Source organism: Ranitomeya variabilis, chromosome 6 (genome assembly GCF_051348905.1).
Source record: "Ranitomeya variabilis isolate aRanVar5 chromosome 6, aRanVar5.hap1, whole genome shotgun sequence".
NCBI classification, from domain to species: domain Eukaryota; kingdom Metazoa; phylum Chordata; class Amphibia; order Anura; family Dendrobatidae; genus Ranitomeya; species Ranitomeya variabilis.
The window spans coordinates 20,093,699-20,112,833 of NC_135237.1; the positions used below are offsets into that span (position 1 = coordinate 20,093,699).

At 41.7% G+C, this 19,135-nt stretch overlaps 3 long non-coding RNA genes across 3 annotated transcripts in view; 2 read left to right on the forward strand and 1 right to left on the reverse strand.

The window, feature by feature from the left end:
- The window catches only part of LOC143781409 (uncharacterized), a 443,129-nt gene that overhangs the window by 21,259 nt on the left and 402,735 nt on the right, over positions 1–19,135 (reverse strand). The window lies entirely within an intron of this gene.
- LOC143781410 (uncharacterized) lies at positions 10,099–11,920 on the forward strand. The gene is made up of 3 exons (XR_013216698.1): positions 10,099–10,245; positions 11,718–11,752; positions 11,892–11,920. It is a non-coding gene; the product is annotated as an uncharacterized LOC143781410 (long non-coding RNA).
- Positions 16,217–18,798, forward strand: LOC143781407 (uncharacterized). Its single transcript, XR_013216695.1, has 5 exons — positions 16,217–16,273; positions 16,462–16,503; positions 17,326–17,365; positions 18,315–18,364; positions 18,690–18,798. It is a non-coding gene; the product is annotated as an uncharacterized LOC143781407 (long non-coding RNA).

Below are 19,135 nucleotides of genomic sequence, written 5' to 3' on the forward strand. Positions count from 1 at the left end.
ATGTGTGTGGGGGGGGGCGGGGGGGGGTGCAGCTTTATTTTGGAAACGTATTATGTGTTGCCGCAAGCAAGGGGCCCATCCGCAAGCATGGTCGCTGTGACTGGGTCCGGACACTGTGGCTGGGCACCATTGCTGTGACCCTTTTGCTGTGGGGCCCATTGTGTGGCTGGGCCCTGTTGCTGTGGCTGGGCACTGTGCTTGTGGTGGGGCCTAGCCACAGCAATGGGGCCCAGCAGCAAGCACGGGGCCCAACAGCAGCAATGGGGCCCAGCCACAAAAAAAGGGGACCAGCCGCAAGAAAAGGGCCCAGCGACAGCAATGGGGCCTAGCCACAAGCACGGTCACTGTGACTGGGTCCGGACACTGTGGCTGGGCACCATTGCTGTGACCCTTTTGCTGTGGGGCCCATTGTGTGGCTGGGCACTGTGCTTGTGGCAAAAATAAAAAAAAAGGACACACCATGGATGCGGGCGGGCGGCACTGGGCCCCCCCAAGCCACGGGCCTGGGTGCTTCCGCATCCGTCACATCTATGGTGTGTACGCCACTGCATATGGCTCTAGGAACACAAAAGGGTGTTTAGCCTGATTTTCAGGCGTCCTATGGGTCTACCATGTAACATACTACTATGTCCAGGGCAGAAGGGGCTAAAATAGCCCTATGGTGCCTAACCTAACCATGGCAACCGGGGGGGCAATTGGGGGTTAGGTGCATTGCTCAGGAGCCACCCTACTCTCACTTCCTCCCGCTCCTCTCTGCTAAATGTATTCATCCATCCTTCTCCTTCTCCTTCTCCCCCTCCCACTCTTCCCAGACTTTGTGCAGTGTACAGTGGCTTACTTGTTTCTAGTTACTTATCACCTGCTCACCTCTGCCACCTTAGGTTTAAATGAGCAGATAGATGGTTATAGTAGCATGTGGACTGCACTAATAAGACTTTTGGTCCACACCTAACCTTTTCAGGGAAGAATAACATTTGTCAGGCAAGATGAGCCCTAAGAAAGCATCTGGTGCACAGAACAGAAAGCGAAAGGCCTTAGCAGAACAGGCAAATCAAAAGCAAGCAGGGTCTTTAAAAAGACTGTTCGAAAAATCTTCTGAACATGGTGGCACCAATGTACCGAGCACTGCTGAGGAATCAACATCAGATATTCCACAGCAAGAATGTGAAATAAGGAGTGGTATGGATACAATCCCATTGGAGCCAGGGGAACCATCAACGTCATTGAAAATTAGGATCAGCGAAGTTGACCAAGAGTCTACCATAGCAGACGTTTATGAGGTTGCAGTAGAACAAGATCAGTCTACCACACCAGCCCTCACATCAGAAGGGGATAACACATGCCAGCATGTGGAGGGCATTGATGAGGCTGAAAGCAGTGAAATTTCTGCAATCATTGACTCAGATCCTGCACTTTGGCCTACATTAAATTCTTCATCAATTGATCTAATCGTAGAAGCAGGCCCTGTGCAACTTAAAAATATAGAATTTAAGAGAGATGAGAGGAATCGACATTTTTCAGAGGACTTTTACTCTAGAATTTTGGACAATGGCGTGAAACGAGCAAGAAAGTGGTTGGTGTACTCCAAAAGTTTGAACAAAGTATTTTGCTTTTGTTGCAAACTGTTTGATAGAAGATCCCGTACGGCACTTGCATTGGATGGATCACAGGATTGGAGCCATATGAGTCAGATGTTAAAGGCCCATGAAACTTCCATTAACCATTACTCAGCAGAAACAAAGTGGATAGAAGTTCAGCTTCGCATGAAAAACAAAAAAACAATTGACCATCAGTTACAGAGCAGAATACAGAAAGAGCAGCAGCACTGGAGAAACGTACTGGAAAGACTCATGCGTATTACTCAGTTGTTGGCTGAACGGAACTTGGCATTTCGAGGATCTTCTGATCGTCTATACACCGCAAATAATGGAAATTTTCTTGCTATAGTACAGTTATTAGGAAATTATGACTTTGTAATGGCAGAACATCTGCGACGAGTCAAGTCAAAGGAGACATCTGACCACTACTGTAGTAAAACTATTCAAAATGAAATAATTAATTTGATGGCCAAAAAGGTTATTAGTGACATTCTTGAAAGATGCAAAAAGGCAAAGTATTATTCCTTAATTCTTGATTGTACAACTGATCTAGCCCATCAAGAGCAGATGTCTTTTACCATCCGTTTTATTGATGTTAAACTTGGGTTATGCCAGATCAGGGAACATTTTCTTGGATATGTTGCTGTAACAGACACAACTGGTAGAGGATTATCAGATATTATTCTTAATTTCCTAATTAGCAAAGAGCTAGATATTGATGACTGTCGTGGCCAGGGCTATGACAATGGTGCCAATATGGCAGGCAAAAATAATGGTGTTCAAGCCAACATACTAAAAAAAAATCCAAGGGCGTTTTTTGTACCATGTGGATGCCACAGCCTCAATTTAGTGGTTGGAGATGCAGCAGAATCTAACATAGATTCTATAACCCTGTTTGGAATTATTCAGCGTGTATATACTATTTTTGCTGGGTCAGCCAAGAGATGGAAGGTTTTGACAGACCATGTATCAGGTCTTACTGTAAAACCTCTATGTACCACAAGATGGGAATGCCGGATAAACTGCCTCAAACCACTGATCCAAAATCTAGCAGGTATACAGGAGGCATTATATGCCCTTTCTGAAGACAGCAGTACAGAGCCAAAAACAAAACATGATGCTCTAGAGTTGTCCCAACATATCCTTAATTTTAAATTCATGGTGTCCTTAATTGTGTGGTATGACATATTATTTCAAATCAATATTGTGAGCAAAGCTTTGCAAAACCAGACCGCCAACCTCATCACAGCAGCAGACATGATTGAAAAAACCCATGATTTTCTTAAGAAATTCAGGGAGAATGGTTTTGAAGGCTCTTTCCAAAGAGCAAAGAATATAGCAGAGGAAAATGGTGTGGACCCCATATTTAAGAGTACCTCACGTGTTAGAATTAAAAAACCCACTTTTAGCTATGAAGGACGGGATGAACCAATTGTGGATGCAAAGCAGAAATTTAAGGTTGAGTTCTTCAATGTGTTGGTGGATACTGCTTTAAATTCAATGGAGGAGCGTTTCCAGCAACTCAGTATTCATAATAAAAAATGGGGCTTTTTGTACGATATAAAGAGCCATGAATCACGGGAAGACTTGTTGGCACATAGTGTAGAACTGCAGAAGTCTCTGACTTATGGCAATAAGTCTGACATAAATGGTGCTGAACTTTCTGATGAACTCTGGCACATTCGGAATGTGCTCCCTGATGATGTTGAGACTCCGCTGCAGATACTTGGTTTCCTCACCAAAAATGAGTTTACAGAGCACTTTCCACAAACCTGGACTGCACTTCAGATTCTGTGCACCATCCCGATTTCTGTGGCCTCAGGAGAGCGCAGTTTTTCAAAACTTAAGCTCATTAAGACATATTTAAGGTCCACTATGACAGAGAGCAGGTTATCCTCACTTGCAGTCTTGTCAATTGAAAATGATGTGTTGGCATCTCTAGACTTAAATGAAACTATTGATGAGTTTGCCAAAGTAAAAGCACGGAAAGTTGCTTTTTAAATCAGTTTATGTAGCACGTTATTATGTTCTTGTTGTTGCTGGATTACAGTATATTGCACTGTATTTTTATTTTTTTGTCTTGAAGGTTGAAAATTGTGCACATATTTAATGACAGTTTTTCTCATGTATGTTGCATATTTATTATATTATTTATATTTGATATTTTAAGATATTTTATTTAGTATTAAGGTGGATCAAAAGTCATAGAATGACTCTTGGTCCGCACGGCACCCGACCTGCTGCCACCCGTCCGGAACTCTTCTCCATGCTGGCCATCATCTCTGCACTCCGATTGGCTGTCAGCGTTGGGCTGACAGCCAATCAGAGTGCAGGGCGGTGTTTGGCCTTGCAGGCCGCCGCTCTGCACTCTGATTGGCTGTCAGCCCATATGGCTTTGGACCAAGCGTCATTTTTTCCTTTTGGTCCGCTTTAAAGCACTTTATAATTCCCGTTATTGCAATATTAGTGTTTCTTCAAGTGTTTTGCAGGGAAACACAAGTTTTCTAAGTAAACGTGTTGTTGTGAATATTAAAGAGTTATTGTTTTCTTTCAAAGTTTGGAGGGGGGGGGGGGGCGCCGTCCTGCAGTCTCGCACAGGGCGCCTTTTGGGCTAAGTCCGGCCCTGCTAAGAGGCACTGATTTTTGTGTCAGTTTGCCATTTATTGCCCCTTTAATTATGCCATTTATTTCTATTCAGTGCCTGAATGTCCCCATTTAATCACCTGAAGCTCACGATGACTGACTTGGGCTTTGTACTTGTGCAGCCTCTTTGGCCAGAGAAGTAGAAGGCCCCTGTAGTGCTCTGTCGTACACCCGCTCTCCTAGTGCCTGCGGCGTGATGTCATCAATGCGCTAGGATGTATCGCTATTAACTACATAACAGACAGCGTTCTTAGGCTTAAAAGCGCCCCCTACTGGAGCTGTGCAGTACTGTGCGCTGTCCTGTAAAATTCTGAATTTGTCAGAAATATCTTACACCTAGTCATGGATGACGTATTTATCCGCACTATGGTGGGCTCACACAATGTGATCACAGGGTATGTTTCTGTCCTTAATGCAAGTTTTCCTCTGGATTTGGAGCAGCACAGCAGTAAATGCACCATTGTTGCATTGTATGAACCCACTGTAACACTCCCTATAAAGGAGCGATTACAATAATGTTCATTTATGATATTTATTACTGCATGTAATCAATGTTATGTGCTTAGTAGTGAGGAAGAGGAGCAAGAGGTGGGCAGGGATTGCTCCAAATAAGAGAGGAAGACCAAAGCGAAGATACCATCAGACTGTACAGCTCTGGCAAAAATTAGGAGACCACCACATCAAATCCCTGTCATGGCCGCCCAATCTCCAGACCTGAACCCCACTGAAAACCTCTGGAATGTAATCAGGAGGATGATGGATAGTCACAAGCCACCAAACAAAGAACTGCTGACATTATTGTACCAGGAGTGGCATAAGGTCACCCAGGAGCAGCGTGACAGACTGGTGGAAAGCTGCCAAGACGCATGAAAGCTGTGATTAAAATGCATGGTTATTCCACAAAATATTGATGTCTGAACTCTTCCTGCGTTAAAACATTAGTATTGCTGTTTGTAAATGATTATGAACTTGTTTTCTTTGCATTATTTGAGGTCTGAAAGCACTGGGGTTTTTTTTTAGTTTTGACCAATTCTCCTTTTCAGGAAAAAAATACAAAATTGATTGCCTAAAAATTTGGAGACATGTTGTCAGAAGTTTATAGAATAAAAGAGCAATTTACATTTTACTGAAACTTATATCTATAAAGAGAAAAATCAGACAAACTGAACATTTTGTAGTGGTCTGTTCATTTTTGCCAGAGCTGTAAGTACAGAGATATGGAGTATAGAGAGATATCACAGGTTGTATATGATTGTAGATATTAATTAGTATCTGATAATGATTTGTTATCACTGAGTATAGGATAGAAAACATTGCTGTGCATACTGATTTAGGGATTCTCCTACTCCAGGATTATAGGGGGCACAATTTTCTGAGCTCTTGGTCTTGTCTGAGCAGTGCTGCCGCTCCAATGTGGCCATGGCGCACTGAAAACAGTTTTGCCAATGGCCGGTATGACTGGCAAAGATGAAGGTAGAGGCGCTGGTGGGTGGCGCAGAGGAGGGAGACATACAGTGTAATTGTATTTGACCTGTGAGAAAATAAAACAAATGTCTCCTAGAGCCGACCCGCTGATACCACTACTGATCCCGCATCTCCAGTCCGGCACGCTCTCGGGTTACTACAAGGCCATTTACAACACTCACTCCCCAGCTATGATGCCCTTCCTGAGCGGCCTTCACCTGAGCCGGAGGTTCCCTCCTCTTCTCCCTACATCTTCGCACCTCCTCCGTGTGCCCTCCCAAACATCTAAGTGCGCACAGCGCCTACTAACCTCTGTCTCCTCCACTAGCTAGGCATAGGTCTGCGTATTGGGGTCCTCCATTCCTTAGCCAGATTCCCCAACACATTTATTCTTCCTTTCCTCCCTTTTTTTCTGTCGCGATTAACGTTATATCAAGGTTGGCCCTCAACCTTTCGTTTTGGCCCACTGTGTACTTGAGTTTGACATCCCTGGACACAACATGGCTGTATATACTGAACATAATGATAACTAAGTCCAAAAACATAAGACCAGTGAGACCAGAAACCCTCCAGTCGTTTGTTCTGAGGTTTTCACATGCAGATGTAAAGGTTCTTACCTAGATGGTATAGAAGTGAAATTTATGGAGTCCGTTGTTGGATATCTGTTTTTTTTTTTATCTATTAACTCTCTATAACTGTGCCCCTGACTCTACAGATTATATTTTCTGATATTTTCTCTGTTTCTAATAAAAACTTCATTTTTATTATAGATATGAAACAAAGACCACAGTGGCAGACACAGAGCCGATCCCGTAAGTAATAAGAGCAATCATGGCTGCATTTAGACTAACGAGACCTTGGACTTTTGAACGATGATGTCAAAAGTGACATAAGTGCAGGACGTTACACAGGACAATAACGATGCTGTATAAATCCTCATAGACTGATCAGAATGATAATAATAATAATGTGAACTGTCTGTGTCTCAATTTGTTTGTTTGGATTTTTCTTCAGATGCAAACGTAAATGGTGGATGCCGAAATGCTTTGCTAGAACATCCAGAAGCAAAGTCATAAACATGTAGGTATTTTAACACTTTCCACAAATGGACATGCCCTGATTTCCTAAATGCTGTTTTCTAGATGCAAAATTATACAATGACTCGTCCTGGTAGTTACACAGGTGTCACGGTTCACACCCGTGCTGCCAACAATGTGTCACGGATCCCAACAACATGTCAGGGATCCCGGGTAGGATACCTTTATCTTCCCCACTACTCACACCAATTTGTCACAAACCGAGGTGGTTTGGTTGCCCCTGGTTCCTTCTGAAGGGGATTTATCTATATCCCAGTTCCGGTTTGGAACTTGCAGCTCTCTGGCGTCCCCCTTACCCTCAGGTCAGATTAGGTCCTACACCTAGGGTAATTAGTCACCAGAAAGGCTACCTGCTATGCACTGGCTATTGGGCATCCTGCAGCGAAGGCATTATAACTACTCCCACAAAGACGGGAACAATAATTATCAATGCCGCCGTCGCTACAAAGATTCCCAATCGCACAGAACAAAGTATGCTGCCACCAGCTTCGATTCCACAAGGGTTAACTGGTCCAGAGCCAACCCAAATCAGTAGCGTAATTTACTTCAGAGGAAGCGACAGTTCGTTTATAGAGCAGAGAGAGACAAGCTAGTAAATTATATATTTTACTCCATAAAAAGGTAGGCAGTGTTTACAAAGTATAAAAAATATTATAAAGAAGACAAAATCATGTGTACATTACAAATAAAATAGGGTTAACATTGAAAAGAGAACACTTACATAGCATTCAGAACATTTCAGCTTGTGACTGGCCGTGTGCTATGGAGGATAAAGGGCTTCCATATATCCAGATGCATGAACACAGCTTTGCCGAGCTGTTGTTAGCTCGCTTCCTGGACCAACTCTTCCCACAATTCAGCAGGGGTAAAGATCTGCCCTCTTGTCGTGACATCACTGAGTGGGCTGAGTAATGACATGCACTCTTTTTCCACCTATTTACATTTTTTGAGCCCCCAGACAAAGATATTCCTTGGGCAAGGGGCAACGAGGGGCTTTACAGGATTAGTTGTCTGCAGTTTAAAAGCCATACACTGCTCACACATTGGTATCAAGTTGCACAGTATCTGCCATAGGGCTTTGTTTGTTGTATGAGCGAATGCAGAGGGGGAGAAAGGTGGGTCGAAACTGCAATGTGTGTCTGTGACATGGTAATTTCTAGAACTATCTTACATTATGACATTTTTACATTATCGTGACAACAGGTTAAAGATCAGTCCCGTTACAGGTGCATGTGAATTTGATATTCATACAATGAGCTATTAATGTATTAATTATTATTAATAATAATGTTAATTGTAACATTATTTAAAAATATAATATTATTAATTAGTAATGACATCTATCTAAATCGTGTGGTGACGTATATGAGACAGGTAATGCATTATGTTTGTCGGTGTCCCTATGAGACAAGGATTTGTTGTTGATTATTACATTACAAGGTATTTATTTGTGATCATTTCTTCTATTTCTCCAACAGCAAAAAAGAGCATAATAAAAAACAGAGCCGCATTCCAAAGTAAGGAAACTCTTCCCCCATTATTGTATGTGACATGTTGTTGCACTCAGGCTCATTATATCCGGGGCAGATACACTTTGTGTCTTCCCTTTACATCGTTATACTATATGGTATATTTTTAATGGAAGAAACCAATATATTTAAATGTCTATATGTCCCATTATGAGAGAAAATAATTTCCCTTTTTAGTTAATGTCTTCCAAACTCTCTAACCTTCCCGTCCTTTCGTCTCCATTCTAAACACTAGGCTCCTCAGATTATTTCTCTGCTGCTTTAAGAACACAGCAGCAGAGTAAAGAAAATCACGTATGATTTTTCTTTATTGAAAGATTTTAAGATTAACAAACTCTACATCAGTGTCTTCTTAAGTATTGATTATCATATAAAGAGTCAGTAGGTGACAAATTAGTTTAATTCTTATGCATAGAAAATAAGGTAGGAGGACACCTAATTATTTTACATTCAAAGATAGGTCATTTTTACAGAAGCAAGGCACTGCCATGGGCACGGCATGGCGCCATCGTATGCAAATCTTTCTCAGCCTATAAGAGGAGATTTTCCACAGTAGTCCCCAGGCCACTTCCCACATGCAGTGCTAGTACAGATACATTGATGACCTGTTAAAAATTAAAAAAAAAAAAAAAAAAAAAAAAATCGAAAAAAAGTTTAAATTACCCTCCATTCGACCCATTCAAAATAAAACAATAACAAAATTAAAAATACACATATTTGGTATTGCCACTTTCAGAAATGCCCGATCTATCAAAATATAAATATAATTAACTTGAATGGTAATCGGCATATTGAGAAAAATAATGGAAACTCCAGAATTACTTTTTTTTGGTCGCCTCAATATTGCAATAAAATGCAATAACAGGCGATCAAAAGATTGTATCTACACCAAAATGGAATCAATAAAAACATCAGCTTAACGCGCAAACAATAAGCCATCACCCAGCCCCAGAGAATGAAAAATGGAGACATTACACGTCTCGGAAAGTGGCGTTTTTTTTTTTTTTGTTGCAAACTTTGCATTTTTCTTTTGACCACTTAAATAAAACAGAACCTATACATGCTTGGTATCTGTGAACTCGTAATGACCTGGAGAATCATAACGGCAGGTCAGTTTTAGCGTTTAGTGACCATGGTAAAGAAAAAAAAAACAACGAAATTTGTGGAATTTTGCCTTTTAGCAGCTTCACTGCACTTTGATTTTTTTTTTCCTGTTTTCAATATACGATATGGTAAAACCAATGGTGAAGTTCAAAAGTACAACTTGTCCTGCAAAAAAACAAGCCTTCACGCGGCCATATTGACAGAAAAACATTAAAAAGTTATAGCTCTGGGAAGACGGGGAGGAAAAAACGGAAACTCAAAAACAGAAAATCCCACGGTCGTTAAGAGCTTTTTGTTTTACTGCAAAAAACTTGCACATTTTGCAAAATGTCGCAAAGTTTGGCAAAAATGTTCTGCTCTATATAAAATCAATCTTGGTGGAGGCTGCTGTACATTTCCACAAACATTTTAGTGACTTTTCAAAAAGTTTAAAATTAAAGAAAAAAAATAGCATGAAAACATCTGTAAAGTCTAAACCCTGCCCACAAATGCTTAAAACAAAACAGACGTACACAAAACAGGGAGTTTAGGAAAGGTACAAATGAAAAGATGATTATGGTGCAAATGGAAAGCTGGCAAAATCTGCCCCAATCAATGGTGAATCGGCCCCTTCATCTCTAAAGAGTAAGTCTGTTCTCCGCCGACATCTGCTTATGATCGGACTGTCTCTGCCATCTCTAATCCATATTTTCCTTTACAGAAGTTCAGTCATCACATGGCGCGGTCATTGCCACAGCCACCATGTCACCAAAAGCTGCAAGAGTCTACCAAGAATCTGTGGCTGCGCTAAAGCTGTAATGTAACTGATCCGTATGTGCACGATGCGCAGCGACCTTACAGAGGCCTGTAGTATGCCAGCATGCAAGGATGTGTGAGAGAGTGGTGAGCGCAGTGCTCGTGCCAGGAGTCCGGTGATGCTATCGGCACATGTGAAACACATTCCCTAGTGGTGTGCAGCTTACTTCTGGTAGCGGTGAGCACAGTGCATGTGCCAGGAGTCTGGTGATGCTGCTATCTGGAGAAGTGGAGAGCACGGTTTGTGGGCAGAACGGCAGAAGACCTGGGGAGCGTCGTACCGTGGTGTCAGGTTCCCTCCATGACCTCCGTAAGCCAATGCAGTAGACTGGCGGTGTGCTTCGGCCAAAAAGCGCAGCCGACCAGTGGCGAGGTTGGAGGTGGTCATGGTCTGGGTGAGGTCACCAGAATTGGGGGACGGGTGCATGAGAGGGCCAGTAAACCAACACGTTTCAAAAGACTCAGTCCTTCTTCATCAGTGCTGCTGACCCCACCTTAAACCCGGCCATATATATATATATATAGATGTGCGCCCCCCACTATGTCCCACTGATACTTATAGTTGAAATGCGCATCTAGTTAAATGAGGACAGGTGACCAATCTGCATATTCAATTATCTACTTTTCATACCCTGATTCCCCGAAAATAAGACATCTCCCGAAAATAAGACCTAGCTGTAGTTTTGCAGAACTGCTAAATATAAGGCCTCCTCCGAAAGTAAGACCTAGCAAAGTTGTTTTTTGATAGCATGCCCGCTAGAACACCAGAGCATACAGCTGTGATTCTTTTTCGCCCGCTGCCGTTGTCCCCTACCTTCACTGTCTGATGCAGGACATGAAGACCGGCCGCCAACCCCGATGTTCCGTTCTGCGGCCATCACTTGTAAAGGTGCAGGCAAGGCATCAAGAGGCCCGTCGCCTGCAGCCTTCCCCGTTGTCAACTGTCAGTCTGTCGTTAACCCGTCTCCTGCTGCCATACCGTACTGTAGTCTCCAGGGCCGGACTGAGCATCGGGCACTTCTGGCAAATGCCAGAAGGGCCGATGCCTCTAGTGGGCCACTGGATCTGTTCCTACTTCCGGGGCACACCACGTAACTACGAGGTCCCCCTTCTGCAATGATGCCACATGGATGTTCCCCTGTACTGTGAATGGAGAGTGGCCATCCCATCCCCATGCAGACAGGCAGCACCGGCAGCCTCCACCCACAGAGCATGAGCACACCCTCAGGGAACCACACACAGACAGCTCAGAGTGATGACGTGTGAGGGCGCTGCGGTCAAACGACCACGAGGGATTATCACAATGGAAAAATATCCCAGTTCTGAAATTTTTCAATGTGTACAAATGTCCGTTTTAGGTTATTGCACCTTCACCCCATAAAACAGAAGAAAAATGATGTAACTTCTGATAACCTGGATGAAAATCCATATAAAAAGCCACCAAAGACGAGCAAAAATGTGTAACCTGCTGTGTTTTGTGTTTACAGCTCCACCATCTACTAAAAAACAACAAAGATTCCAGGTACAGTAAAAATCCTATTTATTACATTCACCGTAAATTACTGTGATCCTCACCCCCCCAGCATGTTCCAGGAGGATCTATGAATGGAAACATTGGCAAAGAACTTTTTCTTAATTTTGTTTTTCTTTTCCGTGCCTAGTTTCATCTGAAATTTGACCTTAAGGCCGGCCTCACACTCAGCGTTTCAAAATACGGTCCGTATTTTACGTCCGTAATACGCAGAAAAGTCCCCAAAATAGTGGTCCGTATGTCATCCGTAGGCAGGGTGTGTCAGCGTATTTTGTGCATGGCATCCTCCGTATGTAATCCGTATGGCATCCGTACTGCGATATTTTCTCGCAGGCTTGCAAAACCGACATCTCATGGATTTATGTGCTCAAATGTTCGTTAAAACATATATACAGTATATATATGTCATTGAGACACATATATACACTCACTGGCCACTTTATTAGGTACACCTGTCCAACTTCTTGTTAACACTTAATTTCTAATCAGCCAATCACATGGCGGCAACTCAGTGCATTTAGGCATGTAGACATGGTCAAGACAATCTCCTGCAGTTCAAACCGAGCATCAGTATGGGGAAGAAAGGTGATTTGAGTGCCTTTGAACGTGGCATGGTTGTTGGTGCCAGAAGGGCTGGTCTGAGTATTTCAGAAACTGCTGATCTACTGGGATTTTCACGCACAACCATCTCTAGTGTTTACAGAGAATGGCCCGAAAAAGAAAAAAAATCCAGTGAGCGGCAGTTCTGTGGGCGGAAATGCCTTGTTGACGCCAGAGGTCAGAGGAGAATGGGCAGACTGGTTCGAGCTGATAGAAAGGCAACAGTGACTCAAATCGCCACCCGTTACAACCAAGGTAGGCCTAAGAGCATCTCTGAACGCACAGTGCGTCGAACTTTGAGGCAGATGGGCTACAGCAGCAGAAGACCACACCGGGTACCACTCCTTTCAGCTAAGAACAGGAAACTGAGGCTACAATTTGCACAAGCTCATCGAAATTGGACAGTAGAAGATTGGAAAAACGTTGCTTGGTCTGATGAGTCTCGATTTCTGCTGCGACATTCGGATGGTAGGGTCAGAATTTGGCATAAACAACATGAAAGCATGGATCCATCCTGCCTTGTATGGAGCATCTTTGGGATGTGCAGCCGACAAATCTGCGGCAACTGTGTGATGCCATCATGTCAATATGGACCAAAATCTCTGAGGAATGCTTCCAGCACCTTGTTGAATCTATGCCACGAAGAATTGAGGCAGTTCTGAAGGCAAAAGGGGTCCAACCCGTTACTAGCATGGTGTACCTAATAAAGTGGCCGGTGAGTGTATATATATATATATATATATATATATATATATATATGTATATATATATGTATATATATATATATATATATATATATATATATATATATATATACTGTATTTAAATTTAATTCAGCGCAATATATGTGAAAAGCCGTTAATTCAATTGCCGGCTTTTCATTTCTCCTTCACAAATCTGACAGGATATGAGACATGATTACATACATATTCACACGTAGTTGCTCTATGCTAATACACAAAAAAACCCTTCCATACGAAGGGTATATGTACCACCAAATCAGACTATCACATGTAGTGGAACCTATGCAATAAAGCAATCTCCACTATGGTACTAATATAGAACAATTTTTATTACACATAATGTTAAAATACACATTGGGATAAAATTACTACATGTAAGAAGGTACAGAAACCACAAATAGGGACTATGTTGCCATAGGAAATTGCAGGATAACTGAAGTGAAATACAGCATAAATCAAATGAATTAACAAGTGCCTCTGCTTTTATGTGGGTGTTCATGGGTTAGGAGCTGCCTGGATCATCAGGACACTGCTAAATAGTAAATAATCCTAAAATTGAACCCCTCAACATACATGGCATATGCACAAAAAGTAGAAAGGAGTATTACCTCACTGTATTTCCACTGCAAAAGTCCCCGGCGTCCCGCTGCCCCATGATTACATACAGTAAACCATCTCATATCCCTTTTTTTTTTTGCATATTCCACACTAGTAATGTTAGTAGTGTGTATGTGCAAAATTTGGCAGCTGTAGCTGCTAAAATTAAGGGTTAAATGGCGGAAAAAATTGGCGTGGGCTCCCGCGCAATTTTCTCCGCCAGAGTGGTAAAGCCAGTGACTGAGGGCAGATATTAATAGCCTAGAGAGGGTCCATGGTTATTGGCCCCCCTGACTACAAACATCTGCCCCCAGCCACCCCAGAAAAGGCACATCTGGAAGATGCGCCTATTCTGGCACTTGGCCACTCTCTTCCCACTCCCGTGTAGTGGTGGGATATGGGGTAATGAAGGGTTAATGTCACCTTGCTATTGTAAGGTGACATTAAGCCAGATTAATAATGGAGAGGCGTCAATTATGACACCTATCCATTATTAATCCAATTGTATGAAAGGGTTAAAAACACACACATATTATTAAAAAGTATTTTAATGAAATAAACACACAGGTTGTTTTAATATTTTATTGCTCTCTCAATCCACCTGAAGACCCTCGCTCTGAAAAATAATAAACCAACAGAGGCGCCATCTGCTGGATGTCCTCATGAAATGGAGCCTTGGAAAAGTTCCCACGCTCGAGTTCATATGAGGACATCCAGCAGAAGGCGCATCAGTGCAACTCAAGGTAAGTACAGATCATCCTGCTTTCCATTCAGTACCCGGGGTTTACAGGCACGAGCGAGTGCTTTAGCACAGCTCCTGGCTGTAAAATGATTTAACCCCTTCAGATGGATTTACTTCGTGGGACGTGACAGATCATCTGAAGGTATGTATATTGTTGGTTTATTTTTTTTCAGAGCGAGGGTCTTCAGGTGGATTGAGAGAGCAATAAAATATTAAAACAACCTGTGTGTTTATTTCATTAAAATACTTTTTCATAATGTGTGTGTTTTTTTAACCCTTTCATACAATTGGATTAATAATGGATAGGTGTCGTAATTGACGCCTCTCCATTATTAATCTGGCTTAATGTCACCTTACAATAGCAAGGTGACATTAACCCTTCATTACCCCATATCCCACCGCTACACGGGAATGGGAAGAGAGTGGCCAAGGGCCAGAATAGGCGCATCTTCTGGGGTGGCTGGGGGCACACTATCTAGAAAACGCAGGTCAGTACTTCTCTATATCATGTCCACCACTAGGCTCAGCACCACCCTACATCTCCTCTCTGGTCTCAGTCTACCAACCTACCCGTGCCCTCCGCTCTGCTAATGACCTCAGGTTAGCATCCTCAATAATCAGAACCTCCCACTCCCGTCTCCAAGACTTTACACGTGCGGCGCCGATTCTTTGGAATGCACTACCTAGGTTAATACAATTAATCCCCAATCCCCACAGTTTTAAGCGTGCCCTAAAAACTCATTTGTTCAGATTGGCCTACCGCCTCAACGCATTAACCTAATTATCCCTGTGTGGCCTATTAATAAAAAAACAACAACATAATCACGTTCCTCCATCATGTTCTCATACACTTTATGCAGTTAATAGCCTCTGTGTCTGTACTGCTACACACTTAGGCTGTTAACTGGTCCATGCAGCTTTACATGAACACCCGAGCCTTACACTATGGCTGGTCCAAATAACTAAAGCAATTGTTACCATCCACCTCTCGTGTCTCCCCTTTTCCTCATAGATTGTAAGCTTGCGAGCAGGGCCCTCATTCCTACTGGTATCTGTTTTGAACTGTGATTTCTGTTATGCTGTAATGTCTATTGTCTGTACAAGTCCCCTCTATAAGTTGTAAAGCGCTGCGGAATATGTGGGCGCTATATAAAAAAAATTATTATTATTATTATTTATTACCACTAGGTATAACCTTACTTAATTTTGTACCCAATTTTGTACCTATTTTTTGAGCTTTGCTGGTCCGACTGGACCTTGTTCCCACTCTCTATAATAGAACTTTATGTTAGCGACAGCACCCCTGATAGACCTTGTAGAGGTTCTCTATTTGACAGCAATATCTCATAAAGATACTTTTCAGATGGGATCCTTACTTTATATTGTTTTCTGTAAATTATGTTATGTTCATCTGGTTTTGTCTTTATGTAAAGCACCTCATATGTATATAACACTAATTGTTATTTGTGTTTGATTACAGTTTGAGAAAGACCCGAGGCAGGGTCGAAACGTTACTACTCCGTTTATACTCCCTGCTGTGTGTGTGTGTATATATATATATATATATATATATATATATATATATACACATTTTTGTCTCAACACATGTGAATAAATACATCACATTTTTGCAAAGATATACCATAAGAGTGCGGCTGATTTTTCTATATTGGACTTGTTGTTGGGTTTTTCCCAAGTACAGCCAGCACCAACTTAAGATAGCTGAGAGCGCTCCTTTTTTCTTAATATCATCTGATACAATCATTGCTAATTGTCTTCCTTACTCTTCTATAGGATGACGTCAGATCAGGAAGAAGAGGAGGAATTCCTGTAAGTATATCATATAATTGGGATCATTGATTCTCCTAGACTCTCCCTGTAATAATCCACCGCAGAGATGTTCGCTATCAGTCTGCACTGGTTATATGAAGGCTCAATAGGATCATCTGTCTTCCTACTATTTTGGAGAATGTGTATGAGTAATATTATTCATTCTTTTTTCTTGTCTTTTTCTTTAGTAAATGGATTGAGTCGGTGAAGGCGTGGAAGATAAAATACAAGTATGTATCTTACTACATCTCTCCACATCCATTAGTAGTATGTGTAGAATAAGGGGAGGACTCCATAGTGATGGTATCATGACATTACTGCTCTCCATCACGGGCATTTACAATGTTTCCATATGAAGGATAAAATTGCTTTCAGTAATAAAGAATTTAGGCCACGCTGAATTCTTCTTACTGCTCCTCATCCCTTTTCTTCATAGGATAACAATGAGGTTATGAGTAAATTATGGTCAGGCCGGAGTCACACTAGAGAGGACTACGGAGGAGTGCTAAGTGAGAAAAAATCGCATGGCACTCGGACCAGTGTTACTCTATGAGGCAGCTCCGAATCGAATTTTGTAGTATATGTGGTTAAATGCCCCTGCGGTTTAGTTTACGTAGGTGAAACGACACAACACATCCGTGACCGCATATCGAGCCATAAATCCACTATTAGATGCAAAAAGACATGGTTACCCATACCGGATCACTTCATAACAGCCAAACACTCCATTTCACAACTAAGATTCCAAGTTGTGGAACAGGTCGAAAGACCCAGGAGGGGCGGCAATCAGGTCAAGCTACTTAAGAGAGAGGGAGGCCTACTGGATACACACACTACAGACCCTCGCACCAAAGGGCCTCAACAGGGAATTGGATCTAGTGACTTCGGACCTCTGGTTGAACTACTGAGTCAGTCATATTTTGCTATAATATTCTTTCCGTGCAACATGTTGTCTCTATATGTATAATTGTACATGAGTTATAACTTAGTGGTGGTGGTGGATATGATTATTATTTGTTTCTTCAGTTCTAACCTTTTATTAATTCTTATAGATGCACTGAGCCGACTATCTATTTCTTACACCTGCCATGGGTAAGTTACAAAGTCCCCCGGTTTTATTTTTTATTTATTTTTATTTTTTATGTTTTATTGTTTATTTTTTATCTTTATTTTTATTTCTATTTTTATTTCATTTTATCATTATTTTTATTTTTTATTTTATATTTATTTTTATTTTCCTTTTTTTCCTTTTGATCTTTATTCTGATTTTGATTTTCATTTTATTTTACTATATAATTTTGTTCGATTTAGTTTCATTTATTATTTTTTATTACCTCCTTCATTATTATTATCATTATTTTTGTTCTGTTCTATTATTTCTCTATTTTTCAATTTTCCTTCTTTTGTCAATTTTTTCTTTTTTCAGTATATTTTCACTTAGGTTCAACCTTTGTTCCATTTTTTCAATCCGATCTTCTCGTTTTATTTTTCCGATTTGATCTTTATTTTTGGCTCCCTGCAGTTTTACCAATGGTTCCACGTTTTCTCCCCATTATTCTTACTGATGTGCTCCTTTTACAAAGGACACTCTCGCATTTTATACCCTTCCCACTCCTCTCTCTTCTCCCCCCATTCGCCACACCTCCTCCCAGATAACTCAGCCCTCCTTGACATACGAGCACTGTGCTCCCAAACATTGCGCGCGCACAGCTTCCACACCTCCCTTGGGAGATCTAGCAACTGCACAGCACATTACAGAGACCCCAAGCCTCTCTCTCACCCCCCACAGTGCGCTGGCACCACTCATTAGGGGCACACATACAGCGTCCCACACCTCCCTTTGGGAGCTGCAGCCTCCGATTGAATAGGTGCTATAAGTAGAGGCACAATTACCCATGCAGGCACACATGCCCACAGACGCAGGACGTCCCGACACCACAACAATAGGAGGTTGGTGACTCATCTGTATTTCCTACCACGGCCCCATTACCTTTAATCTCGCATCTTCTCACAAGGGGCCCTCTCTCCTCTTTATTCGCAGCCCTTAAAGGGACCACACTTCTTATTTTGCCCTCTATCTAGAAAACGCAGGTCAGTACTTCTCTATATCATGTCCACCACTAGGTATAACGTTACTTAATTTTGTACCCAGTTTTGTACCTATTTTTTGAGCTTTGCTGGTCCGACTGGACCTTGTTTCCACTCTCTATAATAGAACTTTATGTTAGCGACAGCACCCCTGATAGACCTTGCAGAGGTTCTCTATTTGACAGCGATATCTCATAAAGATACTTTTCAGATGGGATCCTTACTTTATATTGTTTTCTGTAAATTATGTTATGTTCATCTGGTTTTGTCTTTATGTAAAGCACCTCATATGTATATAACACTAATTGTTATTTGTGTTTGATTACAGTTTGAGAAAGACCCGAGGCAGGGTCGAAACGTTACTACTCCGTTTATACTCCCTGCTGTGTGTGTGTGTGTATATATATATAAATTTTTGTCTCAACACATGTGAATAAATACATCACATTTTTGCAAAGATATACCATAAGAGTGCGGCTGATTTTTCTATATTGGACTTGTTGTTGGGTTTTTCCCAAGTACAGCCAGCACCAACTTAAGATAGCTGAGCGCGCTTCTTTTTTCTTAATATCATCTGATACAATCATTGCTAATTGTCTTCCTTACTCTTCTATAGGATGACATCAGCAGAGGAAGAGGAGGAATTCCTGTAAGTATATCATGTAATTGGGATCATTGATTCTCCTGGACTCTCCCTGTAATAATCCACCGCAGAGATGTTCGCTATCAGTCTGCACTGGTTATATGAAGGCTCAATAGGATCATCTGTCTTCC